General features: G+C 38.9%; 1 pseudogene; it reads left to right on the forward strand.

Annotated features, from left to right (window-relative positions):
* Nucleotides 1-8,742: 8,742 nt before the first annotated feature.
* LOC102134937 (large ribosomal subunit protein uL16-like) lies at nt 8,743-9,462 on the forward strand (annotated as a pseudogene).
* The last annotated feature ends 879 nt before the right edge of the window (nt 9,463-10,341 follow it).

Here is a 10,341-nt window from a genome sequence, read left to right on the forward strand (position 1 = left end):
AGCACTTTATGTTCCAGACTTTCCCAGACAGTGCTGACTTCAATATCATTTTCAAGAAAGATAATTCCTTAAATGTAAGTCTGTAAGAAAAACTCCTGTTTCCTTCCTTATACTCACACTTAACACAGAACGCTTCTGTAACCAAATGTGTGTGGGGTTTTTCCACACCAACTAGTTCCCCAATTCTCTTCAGACACCAACTGGGTGTTCAATAATTCGATTCAATTCTGACACCATCTACCTGGGATTAGCACATGGGCATTTTGTCCCACAGGTTAAGTGTTCAGTTCCTCCTGACTCCTCACCCCACTTCAGATGCCAATCACAAGCGATGGTCTCTAGGTTACCCACAACTCCTGTCTGACTTGGTTACAAATAGGAGGTTCCCATAACCTCCGCCTCAGTTTTGACCATTTACTAGAACAGTTTGCAGAAGTCAGGGAAATACTCACTTATATTCACCTACCAGTTTATTATAAAGAATATTACAAAGGATACACATACACAGCCAGATAAAGAGATGCAGAGGGCAAGGTCTGAAAGGGTCCCAAGCACAGGCACTTCTGTCTCCGTGGAGTTGAGATGCACCACCCCCAGCACATAGATGCATTCATCAATCTGGAAGCTCTCAACCCTCTACTTTAGGGATTTTTATAGACATAGAAAAATCTATGATGTAGATCTTTCATGACATAGGCATGATCAATTTTTGACTAAATCTCCAGCCCCACTCCTCTACCCAGAGGATGGAGAGTGAGGCTGAATGTTCCAAGCTTCTCATCATGGCTTGTTCTTTCTGGTGACAGACTCCACATAGGAGTCCACCAAGAGTCACCTTGTTAGAATGAAATGTGCTCCTGCCACCCAGGAAAGTCCAAGGGATTTAAGAGCTCTGTGCTGGGAACTGGGTCAGAGACCAAATATTAGGACAAAATATTCTCCTAGCACCCCTATCACTCAGGAAATTACAAGGGTTTTAGTGGCTCCGTGTCAGGAATCAGGAGCAGGGACCAATACCTATATATTTCTTATTATGCCACAAAGCCCAAATGTAATTTTTTGAATGTGCGTAATGGCTGCATTTTCTGTAGGAAAAGAAAAAAGAACAAGACAAGTATTCCCCCACCAGAAAATAGAATAACTTCCTGGCGTCATCAACATGCCACCTCCAGGGTCAGGTCAGCATTGGCCCAGAAATACAACCGTTTTATATTTTCAGAAGCTTGACTTCAGTCTGGCCAAAATGACTTAAGCTCACCTGGTTTTACTATGCATGCGAATGCATGTGTACACAACATGTGATCACGCGGGTCGTCCTTCCAGCAGCAGTGAGCTGCAGAGACCGGTCTTCTAAAACAAAAGGCGTGGGCAGCAGGGCTGTGGAAACGGGCTGCCTAGAAGTGCTGTGCTCACACGAGGGACTTTGAATCCCAGATGATAGCTTTCCAAGCTAATGTGATTAATGTGCCCTTGTAGGTGACGTTTCCTGCTATTTCATGTTCTCCAGTAAAAGCTGACCACTCCCTGCCTTACGGCCTCCAGCAGGGTGGGGGAGCTGAAACAGGAACTCCTGTATCTCAGCTGCTATGTAGAGGAGTGGTCGGTTCCTCAAAAAGGAATGCCACCCTCAGGGGATTTCGAGCTGTTGGTCATCCTGGTTTTCCATCATCACTCTCCCTCCCTGCCCACCACCCCAGCCCTGTGGACATCCAGCAGGAAGTAGTGGCCACGAGGCAAGCAGCTGTGGCTGGAGATCAGCCAGAAAGATGTGGGCAGAGGCGGCTCAGAACAGTCTCAGAAAAATGGAGACAGAGTTGTAGAGGACTAAATTCTAAAACTAAAGAGATGAAGGGAACTTAAAGATGGCCTATTCTAACTTTTCCTGCTTCCCTGGAAAAGAACTGAGTCCTGGCATCCAACTGACTAGTGGCAGAGCAGGCTGGACTTGCTACAGACTGTCCAGTATAGGACTAAATAATTTTTTAAAATGTAATGGGTGTCAAAGAGGAAATGAATGAAAATGCTTTTGCCAAATGGGGAGAGGAATAATGAGTGGCTTTTAAAAATAAATCTCCAAAAGATCTAGCACTAGATGGGTGGAGCTTCATCTGCCACTCTAACCAGTTAGGGTAAAAGGGTCAGCACCCAGGCTCCATCCGGAAACCTTCCGGCAAACCCAAATCGTCTAAGACACTGACTCTCAAACCTTCCACACAGTGCCATCACCTTGGAGATTTTAAAGAATTCAGGTACCTGGTCCCACCTCAGAGACTTTGATTTGATAGGGTTGGGTGGGCCTGGGTATGGGGATTTCTCAGAGTTCCCCAGGTGATTCTGATATGCAGCCAAGTTTGAGAACCGTTGTTAAAACATGAGCATTTCTCCACTTTTCTCCTCCCGGAGCTTATCCTCCAACCCCCTTTATGACATTTCTTACCACCTGGCTCCTGGGGCTCCCTGGTGCATTCACAGATGTGGCCCACATCACTGTGGCTTACTTTTCTGAGCCTGATCCCTGAGTAGATTGATGGATCTGTCTCAGGAAGAGTGATCCTTGGAGAGACACATAATGACTCCCTGCAAATTATTCTCCTATTTGAAACACAGCTCAAGCCAACTATTATTGCCCTACAGGGGAGAATAAAAAGAAAGGCATGCTCACTTAGCATGTGAAATTGTCCTCTATCCTTTGACCTCCTCAGCCTGGCTGTGATGTTATAAGTTGGTAGAATACCACCGCATTCCCCTTAGCCACAGAAAATAAAGGAAGGAGCTTCATCAAGAATAGCTTCAAGTGAGGGAGGGCATGACCAGGTTTGCTTTCAGGAAAATGGCTGCAGTGCGTTGGTGTGGAAGATGGATGCCACTCAGGAGACTAGAGTTAGGAAGCCCACTTTGGAGGCTAGTGGCACAGAAGGTGAGAGAAGATGAAGCCTGAGCTAAGGCCACCCATGGGGGACTGACGTGAAACACTTGCTTGTAATAAATCCTGTGCATTGGTAATAGATTTGGGGGAGGGAATGGATTTGTTGATGTAAGAATTTAGGGAAATTTGAGTGTCTACATAAAATGACTGAGAATATCATGATCCAGGAAAGGTTAAGAACCACTCATCTAAGAAAACCGACACAGAAAAGAACCACTAACTGGCAGAGAGAATAGCCTTAGATTCTGTGTGATGTTCTGCACCTTCTTTTTAAATCCCCCAGCTAGTGATCTGGAACTTTATGTATAACTCTAGCACCTGCCAACAAACTCTAAGGTTAGCCTATGCAAGGAAATGAGGAGAAAGAGTGAAATAACTGTGTTTAATGTTTTCTGGTTTGACGCTCCACATGGGGCTTGTGACCTTAGCTAAATTAAAGACTTGGATGACTATGAAGGGGACAAACATGAAGTTGGCCCTGACCCCTGCTTATAGTTCCTTAAAGTCTTTACAGTAACGATTTTATTAAATAGATAGCTTTGCAAAGCCTGTACAATTATTGTTGTCATAATCATTAATGTAAATTTATCAAATGGCAGAAACTACTGCAGCTTGCTTGGTTACTTAAAAGGCATAGGAAATTTGTGGGAAATGCCAAAATCCTGAAATGGTTTTTTATTACAACTCAAGAGAACAATGAGGATATTGTTGTCAGATATCTCAATGAGGCAAATAAAGTATAGAAAGAAGAATTCCTCTTCTTTTAAAAATAACACTTTTTCTGATTGTAAAAATAACCCGTAGCCATTGTAAAAGCTGTAAAAATGTAAAAACAGCAAAAACAAGTAAATAAATGCCAACCATATTCCAACAGCCATACATAATTATTATAAACATTTTGATGTGTTTTTCATCTTTCTTATAAAAATACTTTTTTGTATAATTGCAGTAATATTATATTGTATATAACATTTTTGTTCCCTAAGATTTTTTTTCACTTAGTATTATAATTAAGATCTTTCCTACCATTATTAAATATTTTTCAAAAACATGATTATAATAGCCATTTTTCCTTCTTTATCAGTGCTCCTTCAGTAGGTATATTGTGATGAGTATAAAATATGTTTCTTACGTTCTCAGGATATAGCATTAGTTTTATGTTTAAATGCAATCATAGGAACTGGGCCTTTCTATTGCCTTCTTGTCTCTTTCATGTAGATCTTTCAGCAGAAGCTCTCTTAAATGACCTTTGCTTAGCTGACTCCCCAGATTAATTGACTGACCTTCTATTTACTCTATTTGTTCATGACCATGCTGAATCCCTATAGTCCAGTAGTCTACTGTGACACACTGATATACTTTTGCTCCTCCTGTTCGATGTATATGCTTACCAAGAGTTGATTGGGTTTGTTCCCAACCTGTTTCTGCCACCTGTGTATATTATAATGATTACACAATTTAATTATATGCTTCACCAACCCATAAAATCTCAGGGTGGAAAGAGTGTAATTTCCATGAACATAAAGTAGAATCCTTCAGAAAGTCTATAAAGAAAAGTCACTTAAGATATTTTTATTTAAAAATAATTGTTCACAAAAATCAATCATTTCTATACACTAGCAATTATAATTTGAAACTGAATGTTAAAAAACAGCCCTTATGATTGTTCACAGGATCTATATGCTGAAAACTATGAAACACAGATGACAGAAATCAAAGATCTAGATAAAAGCAGAGATACACAATGTTCATTGATTGGAAAATTCAACATAATAAGGATGAAAATTTTCCCCAAATACATCTATAAATTTACTGCAATTCCAATAAAAAGTTCAGCCATATATGTACACAAGATGATTCTAAATTTCAGGTGAAAAGGAAAATGAATTAGGATAGGTAAAATAATTTTTTAAAAAAAAGAATAAAGTTGGATTCATAGCACTACTAAAGTAATCAAGACAGTATAACAGAACTTTTGATTTCAAAATGACAGAGGAAAAGCAAGCTGGTTTCACTCTCTCCTCAAAAAACAAAAACAAATACACAGTACTGAGATAAACACCAGCAATATCCCAGAACTCAAATATCAGAATGAGACAGTTCCCAGGGCAACAGAGCAGTGAAATCACTTGGAGCAGATAGTAAAAGGACTTCCATATCCATGACACCCCTCCCTCCAAGTCTGCCTGGCACAGCGCCAAGCATGAGAAAAATTTCTCCCTGACTCACAGTTTCTACAATGGAAAAAGTGAGACCGAGGTGGACAACCAGCTTCTTTATCAACTTGGGCTCCCTAGGACAACAGTCTCTGTCTTAACCCATGGGGAAGCATCAGGAGTGCCTGAAAGGAGAAATAACCCTGATTACAGCCAGTGACAAAGGTGCGGGTATTACCATTCCGAGGCCTGGAAGCTCTGCTATGTAACTAGGCCGAAGGAGATGCCAAATTAGAGTGGCTGTGCAGCAGCACCACACTGTGGAAGGTTTGTTCCCCAAGTTCCTTGGGCATAAACTCCTAGCCAACCTTCCCACACTACCAGGATGTCCCCTTTGAGATTTCTCCCATTTGGAATGGGCAGCACTCTGGTTGTTTACTACAACTGAGGCAACCCTGGGCTTAAGGCACCATCTAGTGCCAAAAAAGAGGCAACAACATAATTGCAGGGAAAAAAGACAATCTACAATTAAATTACAAAGAATTTCTAGGAAAACTTATCCAATAAAACTCAAAATAACCCATGCAGAAAAGACTGAAATAAACAATCTTTCAATGCAAAGATGTAAATGTACATCTATAAAAAACAACAGCAAATGGGGAACCATGACCTCCCCAAATGAACAAAACAATAAACCAGTAACTGACCCTAATGAAACTGCAATATGTATGCTCTCAGACCAAAAAATGAAAATAGCAGTTTTAAGAATACTCAGAAATGTCTAATATAACATAGAAAAGCAATTGAGAAATTTATCAGAGAAATCTAACAAAAAGATTGAAAAAATTAAAGAATCAAACAGAAATCATGGAACTGAGAAATACATTTGCTGAACTAAAAAATGCAACAGAGGTTCTCAATAGCAGAATGGATCAAGCAGAGGAAAGAATCAGTGAGGTTGAAGATAGGCTATTTGAAAATACAGGGAAAACAAAAAAAAAATGAAAAGAAATCTACAAGATATAAAAAATTACCTTAAAAAAACCAAATCTAAGAATTATTGGTGATCAAAAGAGAATTGAATAAGAACAAGGGATAGGTTTATTCAAAGGCATAATAACAGAAAACTTTTAACACTTGAGGAAAAAATAAATATCCAGGTACAGAAAGGTCAGAAAACACCAAACAGATTCAACTCAAATGAGACTAACCCTAGAATAAAGTAATCAAATGTTCAAGAATAAAAGATAAGTAGAGACTCTTAAAAAGCAACAAGAGAAATGAAGCAAATAACATATAAAGGAGCTCCAATTGATCAGCCAACAGATCTTTCAAAGGAAATCCTACAGGCCAGGAGGGAGTAGAATGACATTTTCAAACTTCTAAAAGAAAAAAAAAGACTGTCATCCAAGAATACTATATCCAGCAGAACTATCCTTCTAATATGAAGGAGAGAAGTCTTTCCCAAACAACAAAAGCTGTGAGAATTTGTCACCAGACCCATCTGACAAAAAATGCTAAAGAGAGCTCTTCAAACTGAAAGAAAAAAATACTAACATGCAAAAACAAAACAAAAACAATAACAAAACATGTAAATGTATAAAATCCACTGGTAAAATTAAGCACATAACAAACCCAGGATACTCTAATACTATAATTGTTTGTGCAATCTACTCATAACTTTAGTAAGAAATCTATTAAAAACACTAATACCTACATCAACCCACTAAAAGATAGGCAATACAAAAATATGTAAATAGGAGAGTATACAATTAAATGTGGAGAAGATGGAGTTAAAGTATAGAATATTTTTTAAATTTGTTATTTCTTCCCCTTGTGATCTAAAATAAGTTGTTATCTCTTCAAAATAATTTGTTATATCTATAAAATGTTTCTTTGTAAGTCTCCTGGTAACTACAAAGCAAAAACGTGTAACTGATTCACTAAAAATAAAAAAACAAATTAAAGTATACAACCAGAGAAATTCACTTAACCACAAAGGAAGATGGTAAGACAGAAAGAAAGGAAGGGAAGAGTTACAAAACAATAGCAACAAAATGGCAGTAGTAAGCTTACTTATCAGTAAGAATTCTGGATATAAATAGACTCAAGCCTCAAATTAGAAGGCATATAGTGACTGAATGAATAAAGAAACAAGACCCAAATATATGCTGCCTGCAAGAAACCCACATCACCTATAAACACAAGCATACACTGAAAGTGAAAGGGTGGGAAAATATATCTCACATAAATGGAAACCAAAAAAGAGCAGGAATAGCTATCCTTATAGTAAATAAAATAGATTACAAATCAAAGACTGCAAAAAAAAAAAAAAAGGACAAAGAAAGGCACTATATAATGACAAAGGAGTCAATTAAGCAAGAGGACTTAACGATTCTAAGTATTTATGCATCCAACACTGGAGCTTTCAAAAATATAAAGCAAATATTATTAGATCTAAAGGGAGGGATAGACTGTAATACAATAAAGAGGAAACTTCAACATCTAACTCCCAGCATTGGACAGATGATCTAGACAGAAAATCAATAAAGAAATATTGAATTTAAACTACATACTAAACCAAATAGGCCTAGCTGACATTTATAGAACATTTTGCCCAACTTCTGCCGAATGCACATTCTTTTCATTAGCATATGTAACGTTCTCCAGAATTGACCATACCTTCAGTCACAAAAGAAGTCTCAACAATTTTTTTTTAATTCAAATCATATCAAGTATTTTTTCTGACCAAAAGGAATAAGACTAGAAATCTATAACAAAAGGAAACTTGAAAACTACACAAACATGCAGAAATTAACCAATAGGTCAATTTGGTTAATTGGGTGAATGAACAATGGGTCAATGAAAAAGTTAAGATGAAAATTTAAAAATTTCTTTAAACAAATGAAAATCGAAACACAACATACTAAAACCTATGGGGCCCAGCCAAAGCAGCATTAACAAGGAAGTTTACAGTAATAAATGCCTACCTCGAGAGGCAGAGGTTGTGGTGAAGCAAGATTACGCCATTGCACTCCAGCCTGGGCAACAAGAGTGAAACTCCAATAAATAAATAAATGCCTACCTCAAAAAAGTAGAAAAATTTCAAATAAACAACCTAACAATGCACTCAATGAACTAGAAAGGCAAGAGCAAACCAAACACAAAATTAGTAGGAGAAAAGAAATAGTGGCTGGGGACAGTGGCTTACGCCTATAATCCCAGCACTTTGGGAATCCAAGGTGGCTGGATCACCTAAAGTCAGGAGTTTGAGACCATCCTGGCCAACATGGTGAAACCCTGTCTCTACTAAAAATACAAAAATTAGCTGGGTGGTGGTGTGTAGCTGTAGTCCCAGCTGCTTGGGAGGCTGAGGCAGGAGAATTGTTTGAACCCAAGAGGTGGAGGTTGCAATGAGCTGAGATCATGGCACTGCACTCCAGCCTGGGTGACAGAGTGAGACTCCATGTCGGGGGTAAGAAAAAAGAAGAGAAAAGAAGTAGTAAAGATCAGAGAAGAAATAAAATTGGGACAAAAAAACACAAAATATAAAACAAAAAGTTGGTTTTTTGAAAAGGTAAACAGAATTAACAAAGTGTTAGCTAGACTAACTGAGAAACAGGAGAAAATGTGCACATCAAATCAGAAATTAAAACTGATGCTCTTTCCCTTCGGTGTGCCACTGAAGATCCTGGTGTCGCCATGGGCCGCCGCCCCGCCCGTTGTTACCGGTATTGTAAGAGCAAGCCATACCCAAAGTCTGGCTTCTGCCAAGGTGTCCCTGATCCAAGATTCGCATCTTCGACCTGGGGCGGAAGAAGGCAAAAGTGGATGAGTTTTCGCTCTGTGACCACATGGTGTCAGATGAATATGAGCAGCTGTCCTCTGAAGCCCTGGAGGCTGCCCGAATTTGTGCCAATAAGTACATGGTAAAAAGTTGTGGCAAGGATGGCTTCCATATCCGGGTGCAACTCCACCCCTTCCACGTCATCCGCATCAACAAGACGTTGTCCTGTGCTGGGGCTGACAGGCTCCAAACAGGCATGCGAGGTGCTTTTGGAAAGCCCCAGGGCACTGTGGCCAGGGTTCACATTGGCCAAGTTATCATGTCCATCCACACCAAGCTGCAGAACAAGGAGCACGTGATTGAGGCCCTGCGCAGGGCCAAGTTCAAGTTTCCTGGCCTCCAGAAGATCCACATCTCAAAGAAGTGGGGCTTCACCAAGTTCAATGCTGATGAATTTGAAGACATGGTGGCTAAAAGCGGCTCATCCCAGATGGCTGTGGGGTCAAGTACATCCCCAATTGTGGTCCTCTGGACAAATGGCGGGCCCTGCACTCATGAGGGCTTCCAATATGCTGCCTCCACTTAATACTCACCCAAAATTCTACTTCCTGTCCAAAAAAAAAAAAACAACTGATACCACAGTTGATACCACAGATCCAACTGATACCACAGAAACACAAAGCATCTTCCAAACTTTTAAAGAAGAACTAATTCCAATTCTTCCCAAACTATTCCAAAAAGTTGAAGAGGAGGTATTTTTTTTTCAAAACTCATTTTATAAAACCAGCATTACCTTGATACCAAAACTAGACAAGGACACAATGAAAAAGAAAACTACTATCCAATATCACTGATGAGCATAGATGCAAAGATTCTCAACAAAATACTAGCAAAAAAACCAACGACACATTAAAGAGATCATTCACCATAATCAAGCAGGAATTCATCCCAGGAATGCAAGGATGGCCCAACATATGCAAATCAATTATTGAAATATATCACATTAATGGAACCAAGAAAAATCATATGCCAATTTCAGTAGGTGCTGAAAAAGCATTGGATAAAGTTCATCATCCTTTTATAATAAAAACCCTCAACAAACTGGTTATAGAAGAAACATATCTCAAAATAATAAAGGTTGTAGATGATAAGCCTGTAGCCAACATTGTACTGAATGGGGAAAACATCAAAAGACTTTTCTTAAAGATCTGGAAAAAGATAAGAAAGCCCACTTTCACCACGTTTATTAAACACAATACTAAAAGTCTTGACCAGAGCAATTAGGCAAGAGGAAAAAAGTAAAGTGCATTCAAGTTGGAGAAAAAAGAAGTCAAATCATCCCATTCACAGATAATATGATCTTATACTTAGATAAACCAAAAGACTACCAAACAATTGTTTTGCATTTATTTCTGGGTCCTCTCTTCTTTACCATTGGTCTACATGTCTGTTTTTATTTCATTACTGTGCTG

This window comes from Macaca fascicularis, chromosome 4 (assembly GCF_037993035.2).
Source record: "Macaca fascicularis isolate 582-1 chromosome 4, T2T-MFA8v1.1".
Classification (NCBI taxonomy): domain Eukaryota; kingdom Metazoa; phylum Chordata; class Mammalia; order Primates; family Cercopithecidae; genus Macaca; species Macaca fascicularis.